Genomic DNA, 9,975 nt, shown 5'->3' with positions numbered 1-9,975 from the left:
TAGTTCATGGTATTGAACAACATATGGCTAATACTCATCCTTGCATTCATTCAAAATCGCTAAAATGTTGTAAGGCTAATGTCCCCCATCTCCCCAGAATGTGCAAAGAATTTTTATTCTTAAGGTTTGTCTTTTATCACAATGAAAATGCCATCTTGAGCCCCAGTGCTCTCAGTTAGGAGCTGGGGATGTTTTCTTTAATCTATTCTGATGGCTGATTTTTCAGATATTATGACAATGTTCTTTTGCTCTAAGCTCCCCTCTTACTTTGGAAGCCAACGCAATATTGTACTGACAGAAAGAGTACAGGTTTTGAAATTCGATTGTGACATGGTTTGGATCTGTGTCTCCACCCAAATCTCATGTTCATTTGGAATCCCCAATGTTGGAGGTGGGGCCTGGTGGGAGGTAATTGGATCATGTGGGTGGATCCTTCATGAATGGTTTAGCACCATCTCTTTGGTGCTGTTCTCATGATAGAGTTCTCAGGAGATCTGGTTGTTTAAAAGTGTGTGGCACCTGCCCTCTTGCTCTCTCTTCCTTCTGCTCAGGCTATGCAAGATATGTCTGCTTCCCCTTTGCCTTCCGCCATGACTGTATGTTTCCTGAGGCCTCCTCAGAAGCTGAGCAGGAGCTAGCCTGCAGAGCCATGAGCCAGTTAAACCTCTTTTCTTTATAAATTTTCCAGTCTTAAGTATTTTATTATAGCAGTGTGAGAATGGACGAATACAGAGAGATTCTCAGCCTTGATGCTTACTTTCTTTGTAGAACCCACTTTCTTACTTACAAAGTGGAGATACTGATGCCTAGGTATTCTGTGCTCTTAGCAATGATAAGACTAAGACATGTCTCTGGACATTTTGGGGAAGTATATCAATCAGAATTAAACTAGAGAAATGGAAACACTATGAGACCTATAGAATAAAGCACTGATTATGGGGATTAGACCTCATGCAATTGTAGGAGCAAGTACAGAAGTCTATTCAAGATTGTGACCACTATGATGTTGGGTCTGAAGCTGGCATACTCAGCTAGGTTGGCAACTGGGAAAGAAGTCTTGGTATGAAGTAGAGGAGAAAAGGGCAAGTTGGAACCCAGGAAGATGTATTGGAACCTGTATCTGTCTCTCCGGACCTCCATCCTCCATAATGTGGGTGACTTGCAGGGAAAGCTAGTATATTTTGCCATGGAGTTACACACATGCCTGGCCCAGGACATGGAAAAATTGAGGGATGAAATCTGGTGGGAGCCAGAGGAGCTGTGAGTCCAATTACAACCCACATCCACACCCACAAGGTGAGCTAGCAGATCAGTGACAACTTGTGCAAGTCACTATAGTGCATGGCACCCTAAACCAACCCTCAAAGGCTGAAAATTAATGCTGCCTCACTGCTGCCTTCCAAATTTCAGGCAAGTTTCTCTTGTGGCTCATGCAAATGTAGAGCCCTATAGGGAAAGGAATCCTGGGGAAATGAGTTTTGGTTTAGTTACATTTACACAGTGCAATGCCACTACAGTAAAGATTTTCATATTTCTTAGAGAAGTGGAAATGGATTTATTGCAAGAAACTCTATGGTTAAATGTGTGTATTTTGTGTGTGTGTGTGAGAGAGAGACAGAAAGAGAGAGAACATGAATATCTGTGATTCTACTAGTTTGTAAATAGCAGCATCTTGGTCGTTGTCCTCATGCCCCTGTGTATTGTTAGAAAAGCCAAAACAGTTTAACATGCAGGCACCAAATGATATTCTTTCTGGACAAACCGGAGAAGTAAATAATCTGTCAGAAAAGTTTCTGAACCAAACTTATTGCTGTCTGGATATACCATGCATTATCCTACACATACAGAGTTTCACACAGTGAAAACTGGATTCTAGAGCAAATTATCAACAGCACAGGACACTTGTTCAATAAATGTTAGTTGATTCAAAGAAAAAAGGACAAAGGCTTAATGCTGCCTTCCAGTTATTAGCACATAACTACTTTCAAACCTGGAATTCATTAATTAATGCAACTCATATTTAGTTTCCTAATATAAAAAGGCTCAATGTGAAAATGCAATGTGTGAGTTATTCTATCATATGATAATAAGTTATGGAGAATATTATTAGCAATCAAATGGCTTTAATCATGTGGAGAGATGTGTGCAGAAACTAATAAAAATGTATTTCTAAATCTACTAGTATGCAATCTCCACTGGCTTGTCAATATTTTACAATGTCACCTTGAAAACTTTTAAACACATTAACATCTATTTAATTTTAAAAGGGGCAATACATTTTAAAATTAGGTTAAATTATAGTCATGCACAGCATAACCATCTTTTTTGTCAATGTTGGATCATGTGTAAGACAGTGGTCCCATGAGATTATAATGGAGCTGACAAATTCCCTTTGCCTAGTGATGCTGTAGCCATCATAACCTCATAGCACAATGCATTACTCATGTGTTTGTAGCAACACTTGTGTAAACACACTGACTATACTGCCAATTGAATAAACATATAGCGCACACAATTATGAACAACACATAGTACCTTATAGTGCTAATAAATGACTATGATACTGGTTTATATATTTACTATAGTTTCCATTGTCACTTTAGAATACACTCCTTCTACTTGTATATTAAAAAGTTTAACTGTAAAACAGCTCAGGCAGGTCCTTTTGGATGTGTTCCAGAAGAAGGCATTGTTATAACAGGAGAGGACATCTCCATGTGTGTTATTGTCCCTGAAGACCTTCTAGTGTGACAAGATGTAGAGGTGGAAGACAGTGATATTGATGACCCTGAACTGGTGCAGGCCTAGTCTAATGTGTATGTTTGTGTCTTTGTCTTTCCTAAAAAAGTTTACAAAGTAAAAATCAAGAAATTTTTAAACATAGTAAACAAGCTTATAGAACAAGGATATAAAAAAAGAAAACACTTTGTACAGCTATACAAAGTGTTTGTGTTTTAAGCTAAATGTTGTTACAAAAGAGTCAGAAAGTTTAAAACAATTGAGTGGTTTGTTTTGTTTTGTGTTTTAGAGATGGGTCTTGCCATGTTGTGCAGGTTGGACTCGAACTCCTGGATTCAAGTGATCTTCCTTTGGACTCAGGTGATCCTTCTGCCTCAGCCTCCTGAGTAGTTGGGGTAAAGCTTATAAAGTAAAAACCTTTAGTAGGCTAAAATCAATTTATGATTGAAAAAATATTTTTAGTAAATGTAGTGTAGCCTAAGTGTACAGTGTTTATAGAGTCTACAGTAGTGTACAGTAATGTCCTAGGCCTTCACGTTCACCAGCTATCCACTCATTGACTCACCCAGAACAACTTCCACTCTTGAGACAGAGTTTCTCTCTGTTGCCAGGCTGGAGTGCAATGGCATGATCTCAGCTCACTGAAACCTCCATCTCCCAGGTTCAAGTGATTCTCCAGCCTCAGTCAGCTGGGACTATAGGCACGCACCACCACGCCCAGCTAATTTTTGAATTTTTAGTAGAGACAGGGTTTCACCATGTTGGCCAGGATGGTCTTGATCTCTTGACTTCGTAGTCTGCCCACCTTGACCTCCCAAAGTGCTGGGATTACAGGCGTGAGCCACTGCGCCTGGCCACAACTTCCACTCTTACAAGCTTCATTCATGGTAAGTGCCCTGTCCAAGTACCTCCTGTTGCGCAGCCCAGTTCCTAAGAGGCCATGGACCGGTAGCGGCTATAGAGGTAACACGCTATAGAGGTTTGTAGCCTAAGAGCAGTAGGCTATACTGTATAGCCCAGGTGTGTAGTAGGCTATGCCATCTACGTTTGTGTAAGTTCACTCTATGATGTTTGCACAGCCAAATACCCTACAACTCCTTTCTCAGAAGGTATCTTTGTCATTAAGCGATGCATGACTATACATAAAAGTATACAGTAAAAATTCCCATGCAATTCCCCATCTGCTCATATTCTTCCTCTCCTCCCAACATAGATAACCACCGTTATTAGCTATTCGTATATCCTTCCAGACACTCTTATCCATATATGAGCCAGTGCAAACATAACCATCTCACCCCCAAACTTATCAACCTTATTATGCAAACAGTAGAAGAGGTTTGTTTATTTATTTATTTATTTATTTCATTTAACCCATTTTAGGGTTCTTTCCATATCAGTATGTAAAGAATTTCCCCAGCCTTTTCTTTAGCTGCCTAGAATTCTATTGAATGTATATTCAGTGATTTATACATTCAAATTTCATCTTTTAGTTTCAACTCTCTGGAGATGGATTTTGGCATCTCCTTCCATACCTTCTGGAAATAACTGCCATGCAGCAACTGGTAATTCTTTCTCTGTTCAAAGAGCAACAACATAAATAATGCTGACACCTGGATTTGAGCAGTTCTGGTGTTCTGCCCATTGCGTAGAGCCAAGACACACACACACACACACACTCACACACACTCATCAGCAAGCTGCCTGTGCTCCCCTCAGCCAGGCTCTGGCTGTCAGTGAGCGTGACAATGCTCCAAGCTTCCATCTAGAGCTGAGCCTTGAGCCTGTGCAATGGCCACTGTGTTTAGCTGTAAATGAGTGTCCCAGGCCCACTGCCACAGGCACTCCATTTGCCCTGGAGCCCAAGGCTGGGCCCGCCCCAAGCAGTTCCTTTTCCAAGGTAGAGCTCCCTTCCTGGTCATAATGGACTCCTAAGTCCATATGCTTGATTGAGTTCTTCTTAATTACATCCATTGATGTTGAAAAACACTCAGACCAAGAAAGAGACCAAAGAGACTGCGGGCACTTGTAGCTGCCAAACAGGCAGGTTTTCATACCATGGCCACTGGAGAGCTGCATAAAGGCCAGATGGTAAGTCACAGCGTATGTTCCTGCAGAGGACAGCCTGAAGACACTCTGTGTGTAGAAAGCCTGGGGCAGAAACGCCACCTGGGAAGCCCTGGGAACACAAAAGGATCAAAGCAGAGTGCACTGGCGCAGAGTGCTGGAGCCACTCCAGGGGAGTGGACAGCCCCAGGTGGCTGCCTCCACAGGGCCTTCCTGGGACTTTTTCTCCAGTGCTGGTGCTCTTGCTATTTGAGATATACCCTCTACTCACGGGCGCACCTGAACACAAGCATGCACTCACCTTCTGTGTGAAATACACGTCATTTCTGAGGAAAGGGCCAGAAAGGACTGACACTCTCTGCTTTTAAGTAAGTCAAGAAAAGTAGCATTTGGTTGTTTAAGGATTCATCCCAGGTCTTTCACATTGGTCCTCAGTAATAGTAATTTGGTTTCTTTCTTTTTTTTTTTTTTTTTGTCGAGACGGAGTCTCGCTCTGTCGCCCAGGCTGGAGTGCAGTGGCCAGATCTCAGCTCACTGCAAGCTCCGCCTCCCGGGTTTACGCCATTCTCCTGCCTCAGCCTCCCGAGTAGCTGGGACTACAGGCGCCCGCCACCTCGCCCGGCTAGTTTTTCGTACTTTTAGTAGAGACGGGGTTTCACCGTGTTAGCCAGGATGGTCTCGATCTCCTGACCTCGTGATCCGCCCGTCTCGGCCTCCCAAAGTGCTGGGATTACAGGCTTGAGCCACCACGCCCGGCCGTAATTTGGTTTCTAAACCGAAATAAGAGAGTGTGTGTGTGTGTGTGGTGTGTGTGTATGTGTGTGTGGGGTGTGTGTGTGTGTGTGTGTGTAGTTTTTGCAGTTTCACATGCCCATGTAAATGGAGAAGACTCCTACAGTCATTTCTGGTGGTTTGGCCATAAAACTCTCATGTTTAGAAATGCTCTTGTTTAGCATTCTAGGATATAGTTGCCTTACTCATACTAAGTATTATGACAGTTAACACTTACTGATTACTCACTTGAGGCCTATCACTTTGCTATGCACCTTACATCCACTATCTCATGTAATCCCCATCAACAACCCTGTGATGTAGGTCCTATTATTGTTCAAGTTTTACAGATGAGGAAGCTGAGAATCAGAGACGCTACATGACTTATCCAATGTCATACAGCACATCCGAAGGGGACCTGAGTTGTCTGTCTCAGGAGCCGCTGTTGTCATCACAAAAAATTCACCCTGGAGCCTAGTTTTTGTCATAGATTATTTAACAAACTGTGGAGCTTCCTGAATTTTCTGAGTGTCGGGGGAGAGAAACATTTTTCTTTGGGTTTAGCCATCTATCCATTGTAGAACTTTGCCTTTACATTATATTCTACCTATGCATATCGGCCTTTCTTCTGCTTCTTTCATCTGAAATAATGAAAACGTCAGTTAAGTCTTTGAGTAGATTCCATTTTAAAGGTATATTTGCACTGTACTCAAGAGTCTTCAGGCTGAGAAATCTTCCCAGTTTCATGGGGAAGAGTCCTGGTTCCCAGTTCTGTGTTTGGCTTTGAATAGAGAAATACATTCATTCCTCTGTATTACAGTGGATTGTCTGTGATTCTTTTTTCTCTGTGAGCTATTGGAGAGCAGGAACCATGCAACATCCATCTTTGTATTTTCTGCATCTGGCACACAGCCCTGGCTCAGTAAATAACTGAAAGGTATTGATCATACCAGCATCAGGTAGAGATGAGATAAATCACCTTGCCTCTTCCCCTGGTTGTTGCATATGAGCATCGGGTCTCTAAGAGGCAGGGAGAGCCAAGCCAAGTTCTACCAAATTCCTCTTTCTAGGACTTGTTGCTCTGTACTTGGGAAGCTGGGTTCCTTTGCCTGACTTGGAACCACCCAGTTTATATCAGGGGATCCTTAATAGTCTCATCATAAGGAAATTTGGTGCCTCAAAGAACTCCATCAATGGCAAAATATGGAACTTGAGACCACCATTTTACTTTCCCTATTCTTTACTTTCCCTATTCTTCCTCTATTGTGGCTACGAGGTGAAGACGGGGATACCATTTCCAAATGTAATGAAAGGTTTTAATAGCTAGGCTTTGCTGATTTTAAAAACGCCATATTTTCTTTATCTTTCTCAGCAAAATGAAGATCAGTTATATCCTACCTCCAGGTTAGTTGCTTTTGTACACATTTTAGGTTAAGTTAGGGCTTGGTGAAAATTTTTCAGGAACTTTTGGAAAAACTCTGAAGTTTGGATTTCAGGCATGTCCAATTATTTTCCAGAGTGAACAAAATTTTTGAGATTATATACAATGTGTCATTCCCAATCACTTTCTTATCAGAAATCAGAATGATTCAAATGCTAGTTTTATTTATTTTATTTTTGATATTTGTGGGTCCATAGTAGGTATATCTATTTATGGGGTACATGAGATGTGTTGATACAGGCATGCAATGTAAAATAAGTAGATCAGTACATCATGGAGAATGGGGTATCCATCCCCTCAAGCATTTATCCACTGAGTTGCAAACAATCCAGTTACAATCTTTAAGTTATTTAAAAATGTAAAGTTACATTATTATTGACTATAGTCACCCTATTGTACTATGATACAGTAGTTCTTATTCATTCTTTCTAACATTTTTGTACCATTCAAATGCTATTTCTACATGTCACCAGGAAAGCCCTAGAGTAGCATATCTACTAACAGGATTTCTAAGAGAGAACAATCTTAGGTGAGTGGAATCATCTTATGCTATCTTCCTCTTCCCATTACTCAATGGCTGAGTCTTAACCTGAAAAACTCTCACACTCATGCTTCAAAACCCAATTTACATGCCACCTCCTCTGAGGAGTCTTCCCTGACTCCATCAGACACTATTAGATGATCCCACCTCTATGTCTGCAGAAGAGTTTGTGTGTTCACGTTTCACAGCACTTGCTATTAATATATTACATAGTATATGCTTTTTTCCCTGACTGAACTATTAACTCCCTAGTTATTTTTATTGTTTCAAAGTTTTAAATAACAAAGGATTACATGCTCATGGTAAAAAAAAAAAAAAAAAAAGAGGGAAGAGGATAAGGAGAAAGATATAGAATAAGTGTTTTTCCCTCCCAACAAAGACCTTTAATATTTCTCAGAAGCAAACCCTCTCAAGAGTTTTTTGTGCACCTTCCTGAATTCATCTATGTAAGTACAAATATAAATACACAAATGTATTTCTTTTTCTTTAAAAAATAACACAAATAGAACAATTCTCAATCATCATGATATTCTGTCTCAGACACAGGGCTAAAACTACAATAGGTGCTCAATTAACATATTGACTTGAACTGGGGCCTCTGCTCTCCCAGCTGAACTACCCAAGGGAGTGAAGGTTCCTGGGATCTAGATAGTACCTCAACTGTTTCCTCTCCCCACAACCCCCAATCAGATAAAGTTTTATCTGGGAGGTAAAACTCAAGGCAGTCAATTTTCCTACCTAGAAGCAGGAGCTTAGTAAAAAAGACAAGAGAAGATGTATACTCATGGCTAAAATATGCACTGGTTTCAATCTTCTCTACTGCGGTATCCACTAAGTGTTCCAGATAATAGAGAACTGATTGTATCCTTGAAAACTGGACTCATGGTAAGGATTATTTGCTTTAAACTCAGGAACATACAGATTGCAAAGTGAAGGATGCTCTTTGCTTAGTTTACATGTTAATAAGAACATTGTTAATTCCTTTTATTATTTCTACGTTAAAGACTGCAGGGCTGTGCTGGTTGATTCTGTCATTTCAGTTTTTCTTTGCTTTGTCTTTTTCTTTTCCATCTCAGTATCCCCAGCAGAATCATAACTTTTCACAGAGGCATCTAATTTCTTAACCTCAAAGCAGAAGAGAAACATCTTTCAAATTTTCCTATGATAGTCAAGGAGTGGGGGTTGTGGAATGTATATACTTAGATGAATTAAACTCAGACCTTCTCCAGTTGGACGTGTGAGCCGCCCAGACAAAGATGAAGGTTAACATAGTTTAAGGATGAAATATAGACCATCCTGTGCAAAACCACTGTGTTGCAGTTTAATTAAAAGAATTCATTAAAGTGGTGCCCCATCCAGGGTAATTAGTATGCGTAATTTATGCGATGCCTAATACACAAGGGCAGTAGCCTGAATAATAAACTCAAGTTAACCTTAAGTGAAAGAGATTGAATGGTCAGATGTTTATTTAGCTCAGGTTTGCTCACGAGTTAAGGTTAAAGAGGTGAAATTCAGTTACAGTTAATTAATTAATTTCTCAGATTTTCTTCATGAAAATCTTGTTGGCTCAATTGGGTAAAAGTTTTGTCAAAGGCAGACAGCAATATTTTTATTCATCAGCTATTTTCCACCCTGTCCTCCAGCAAGTTAGTAACCATTTGAAACAACAAATGTAAGGGAACTGCAAAGAGAGAGAAAATATGACCAAATCAAACCAACCCAAACAAACCCCAAGATAGGAGCAGATCTGTGATCTGTGCTTACAGACAAAAAACAAAACCAGGACAGATTTAAGGACATCATTAACATTATCAAAATGTTGGGACTGACTAGGATAACGTCCAGGTTTTTTTCAATTGTGAACCACATATTTGAGAATTCATTTAAGTATTTGAGCTACATGAGTTTTTGTTAACAACAATGGAAAGCGTCCATGCCTGGCATGTGCATAACATGTCACAAATATGAACCAGTGGTTATGCAAGTTCTCTCTATTCCTTTGGTTAGAAATACTTTATCATGCCCCAATTCTGTGATGTAATTTTCATGGAATTAAACTTGAAGAGTTCAAAATTATGCAATTAATTGTATTCAGCTTCAATTATAACGACTTATTAATCAAGTCCTTTGACAAGACACCTGGCACCCCACACAGTGGTTGGGATGGGAAACAGCCAGGCCTGAGGAACTTATTGGTTCATGTGAGCAAGCTAATTAGGTGAATTGTTGTTGATTGATTGCTTTATTGGTGGCTGCATGTAGGTAAGAGTGCTGAGGTTTAGAAGCTGGGATAAGTCAGGAAAGCTCTAGCTGAATTTGTACTGGAAAGACTGAAGGCTGTAATAAAATCATCTGATATTTATTGAGCACCAATTATGGGCAAGGCAGTGGGTTTGTCTCTGGGCTTCCATATTAAATC

The 9,975-nt window shown here is 40.3% G+C and overlaps 1 long non-coding RNA gene across 1 annotated transcript; it reads left to right on the top strand.

Moving 5' to 3' along the window:
* The first annotated feature begins 3,026 nt into the window (after positions 1 to 3,026).
* Positions 3,027 to 8,920, top strand: LOC105510601. Its single transcript, XR_001001586.1, has 2 exons — positions 3,027 to 3,161; positions 8,633 to 8,920. It is a non-coding gene; the product is annotated as an uncharacterized LOC105510601 (long non-coding RNA).
* The last annotated feature ends 1,055 nt before the right edge of the window (positions 8,921 to 9,975 follow it).

Source organism: Colobus angolensis, unplaced genomic scaffold (assembly GCF_000951035.1).
Source record: "Colobus angolensis palliatus isolate OR3802 unplaced genomic scaffold, Cang.pa_1.0 Scaffold19, whole genome shotgun sequence".
Lineage (NCBI taxonomy): Eukaryota > Metazoa > Chordata > Mammalia > Primates > Cercopithecidae > Colobus > Colobus angolensis.
This window is presented reverse-complemented; position numbering and strand designations above follow the sequence as displayed.